Source organism: Vespa velutina, chromosome 3, assembly GCF_912470025.1.
Source record: "Vespa velutina chromosome 3, iVesVel2.1, whole genome shotgun sequence".
NCBI lineage: Eukaryota > Metazoa > Arthropoda > Insecta > Hymenoptera > Vespidae > Vespa > Vespa velutina.
The window spans coordinates 8511530-8516529 of record NC_062190.1 but is presented as its reverse complement, the minus strand read 5'-3'; the positions used below and the strand labels follow the sequence as shown (position 1 = coordinate 8516529).

Here is a 5000-nt window from a genome sequence, read left to right as displayed (position 1 = left end):
CAACAACCACTGCCAACTAACTGCTAGCTGTTAACTACTGTTAGCTACTGCTACTGTTACTGCCAATACCATTACTACTAGTAACAGTCAGACGAAGTAACGAAGCATCGTAATCTTCTTCGTCATCCCAACCCTTTTTACCTCACCTCCTCTTCCTCCTCCTCCTCTTCTTCCTCCTCCACTGACTCGTCCTCTCGCAACCCCTCTGTGAACCCTCCGTATTTGACTTTCGACTCGAAAACCCACACTAACGAACCTCTCTCTATCTCTTTCTGTATCTTTCTATCTCTATCTCTATCTCTATCTCTATCTCTACCTCTCTCCCTCTCGCTTTCTCTCTCTCTCTCTCTCTCTCTCTCTCTCTCTCTCTCTCTCAATCTTTCTGTGACTTTTGGGAAATAGGAGGATTTTAAATCCAACAGGGAAAGAAAGAGAAAAAGAAAAGAAGGAAGATAGAAGAAATGAAAAGAGAGAGAGAGAGAGAGAGAGAGAGAGAAAGAGAGATAGGAAAAGGGAATGAGAAAGAGAGGGAGAGAGAGAGAAAGAAATCCATTGGGGTATGTGATGAATGAAAGAACACGTTGTCTCTTCTTATATGTATGTATACGTATATATATGTATGTATGTATGTATTTATGTATGTGTACCGTGCGAATTGAGAGTAATAGGATATGAAGATGTTTGTTAGCGTAATGGTAAAGTATTTATCCATTTTGTGGGATTTCATGATATGCTTTAGACGCTATTATTCTTCCTTCGTTAAGGCATATTTTTAGATCTTATTATTCCCCTTTCGTTTTTTATTTATTATTATTATTATTATTATTATTATTATTATTATTATTATTATTATTATTATTATTATTATTTCTTTTTTTTTTTTTCTTAGTTCGTGTCATTATTATTCTTTTTCTTTTCGTTCATCTTTTTTTATTTTGTATTATCATTATTATTTTTTTGTTTTTCTCTTTTGTTCTTTTACGTGAAGATTTTGCAAAAAGAAAAAAAAGAAAAAGAAAGTTCAATTGCAATTAATCTATTTTGCTTCCGCATTATTCCAATTAATGAATTGATTTATTTATACATATAATAATTGACTAATTCAAAATGAGGATGTATATGAACGACATGCTAGTTCGATCACTTTCCTTCATTATCACTGGCAATTATCGTAAAAGGAAAAAATACAATATGTGTGTGTGTGTACGTATATATATATATATATATATATATATATATATATATATATATCATTCATTAGATTGTGAAAATTATGACAAATAATACTGACACGTGTTTGCAAATACAAATATTACATAAGTACATATGTATTTACATCGCATGCAACTCTTCAATTATAATTCATCCTACTTGTTCTCACGTCACTCCAATTAATTCAATCATTAATTAATTAAAATATCTAATTGCCTAAGACAAACAAAGATATATATATATATATATATATATATCTTTAGTAAGAAAGACCACTTTCATAATTACTAGTACATATTTACCTATCATAATGTTGAAATTGATTAAGGACTAGAAGAAAAATATTTACTTTCTTAATAAAAACTCATTAATATTTATCTATTGTATATAAATTATCTTACACACACACATACATACATAAATATATAGGCTATTTATTGGGTTATTACTTTCAAACATTTTATCAATATTTTAAATAAATCTATTTGATATTCCTGACAATTATTTATACTGATTAAAATATTTATGCATACATATATATATATATACATGTGTATGTGTAGATCATTTATTTTACAAAATAATTACTATTAATGAATTAATATACTATATAAATAGAACACACACACACACACATATATATGTATATATAGAAAACGAAAAAAAAGGAATACAAACTGACGAACCACAACAAGTATACTTACTTACACTGTCTTATATTTTTCTAACGAGTTCGTAATACTGTCTTATACTTTTCTAACGAGTCCGTTCCTCTTTAAGTCATTGCTTTGGCTGAAAAATACAATACTTCGACAGGAGCTACTTGATTCTCAGAAAAATTTCGGTCAAGAGAAATGCAGTACTGCACATACACACACACACATATACGAGGACGTAGAGTGCACTACGATAAGAGTATACGGGGCACTCGTAAGTTGGAAAACCGGTAAAAGCCATTCCCGATTATTATTGCGTCGCGGGATAAGCTTCTACTACTTTACACACATACACACACACATACATGTATATATATATATATATATATCCTTTAAAAATTTATCACGCACCTTATCCTACACTACATATACTTCTATACGTACGTACGTACATACATAAATACATACATACATATATATATCGTTGTACATCGTATATGTGTTTGTGTATGTACGTATGTACGTATATGTATATAACGTAGTTACAGCTATACCAGAAATTACAGCTCGTACAGGAGAGATTACATGGCTTGTGTGCGGGCATCCATTTATATTCACCACGTTTGTACCCGCGTACGCGGAATAATTCTCTCCTATTCCTATGCAACTATATATACAGAGGACATACATACGTTCATAAATATATATATATATATACATATATAAGTATAAATGATTACTCATGCACATATACAAATCCATGAATGTACATTTCACTGATGTTATCACATATAATATGTAAAAGTTTCTACATATAATATATTAATTTATATTTATATAAAATATATTTTTATCTATACGAATTTTTTATGTATTATAACAATACAGATCATACACATGTCAAATATATATATATATATATATATTTAGTATTTATAAAAATATTATACTAATACAAATATATAAATATATATATATATATATATATATATATATATATATATATATATATATATATAGAAATTTCTACATATAATTACATTTATATTTATATAAAATATATTTTTATTTATACGAATCTTTTATGTTTAACAATAAAAATCCATACAGACATTTCAAATGCATACAGATGCATTTACTTAGAAAACTTTCTACATATACTTACAAACATTTACATTTATATAAAATATAATTATATATTGATACAACTCTTCTTTTACGTTTAACAACACAGATATAATCTAAATATATATATATATATATTTTTTTTTTTTTTTGTAAATATTTATAAATATGTCTCATGTATATACATACATAAATACATACACACATACATACTATACACGGTTAGAATTGACGATAATGTAGTAGTACGATACTTCAGTGAGATATACCACACGAAGGAGAATGGAGTTAAATGTGCCGTGTATAAGTGGGCAACGTTTCCGTAACGGGTGGGAGGAATGGGGTGGTGGGTGGTAGTGATGGTGGTGAACTAATCCCTACTCTCCTCCCCTTTAACCTCCACCTTAACCCAAACCACCGTTATTTCGGTCACTACCACTTTTCCAACATCTTTTTACTTCGATCTTTTTATTATATTCTTCTTTTTCTATTTCCATTGCTTCCCTTTCTTAGCTTCAATATTTCTCTCTCTCTCTCTCTCTCTCCCTCTATCGTTTATCTTTTTCTAACTATATCTATTTCATTCCTGTTCTTATTTCTTGTCTCGTTCCCGTTATAATAAAAATGTTCCTGTTCGGTCGAGTTCTTCTTTTGATAAAATTGTACGATCCAATCGATCTTAAATTTTTTTTTATTTTTTCTCTCTTCTTTCCCCTCCCCCCCCCTTCCCCCTCCTCTCTCTCTCTCTATCTCTCTTGTTTTCTTTTTTTTTTTTCTTTCTTTGTTTTTTTTTATCCATGTAATATGTAATAACGTTGCTATAGAGTAACGTCTTGGATATAATTCTTAGATACAATCGTTTCAATAATTTTGTTTCATTGGTCGAAAATAATTTACATTGAAAATATCTCAAGCGTTTGCCGTCTTGTTTATATTCGTTTCTGAAAGTTTTTCAATAGAATTAAATTCATTTTATAAATCAGGTCGTATCAATATTAATCGATAATATCTGATGTCTTTGAATTTTTCTTCTCTTTTTTACTCTTCTCTTTTCTATTTATTTTTTTCTTTTTTCTTTTTTCTTTTTTTTTTTTTTTTTTTATTTCTTCTTTCTAATTTTGTCAATGAATCATTCGTCGTTGCCATTAATCATTCACCATTCAAACGATAGCATTTACTTTTACAATTTAATTTAACGTTATAATTTATTTTTTTGTAATATTTTTTTGCTTAATTTTCGTTTAAATACGTCAAATAGTCGATCTCAATTGTTAGATTCAAAATAAATTTTATTAAAACTCACGTAACGTTATAAGGCAATTAAACTCGTCATACAATTAAATTACGTTGAACTAGTTTAGTCTAATATTTATCAAATTATTCGAAACGTTACGGTCCATTTGTAAAATATTATATTATATCAATTGGTGAAATAATTAACTACGAGTTTTTTCGTTATCGGCAATTGAATTTATTTGACAAATAAATCACTTTTGAAAGAACGAAAGAAGCATTCTAATATATTTCTAATTGTCTGCACGTCTGAATTGAATTTTAAAAATTACTCGTATTAAATGATAATCGATTTCGATTTAATCAATGAATTTAAAGAAAATTCTACATTTATTTCTATTATTGGTTTTTTTTTAGACGCGATTTATAAAAAAAAAAAAAAAAAAAAAAAAAGGAAAAAAAGAAAAAAGAAAAAAAAATGAAAAAGAAAAGAAAAGAAAAATGAAAAGAAACGTCTAACAATTGGATCACGTTAAAAAAAAAAAAAAAATAAAAAAAAATACATTCTTATCTATTATATATCTTAAGGATTTATTTTAACAATTCAATTACGATAGAAATCCTATTATAGATCATTTGATTTGTATTAATTGACATTAAATAATTTCTATGTATTAGAATATATACCGACATAAATTTATCGACATTTATACAAATGCTAAATAGTTTCTATTAACAGCGTACCATATTCTCTATTATTTCGTTACGCTTATC

General features: G+C 27.5%; 1 protein-coding gene and 1 long non-coding RNA gene across 8 annotated transcripts in view; one reads left to right on the top strand and one right to left on the bottom strand.

The window, feature by feature from the left end:
- Positions 1-2004, bottom strand: part of LOC124947504 — a 4487-nt gene extending 2483 nt beyond the window's left edge. Inside the window, exon 1 of the long non-coding RNA XR_007100427.1 lies at positions 1917-2004. This is a non-coding gene — a long non-coding RNA (uncharacterized LOC124947504). The remainder of the gene's footprint in view (positions 1-1916) is intronic.
- LOC124947503 overlaps positions 1-5000 on the top strand; it is a 195053-nt gene that overhangs the window by 116791 nt on the left and 73262 nt on the right. The gene's annotated exons all lie outside the window — the stretch shown is intronic.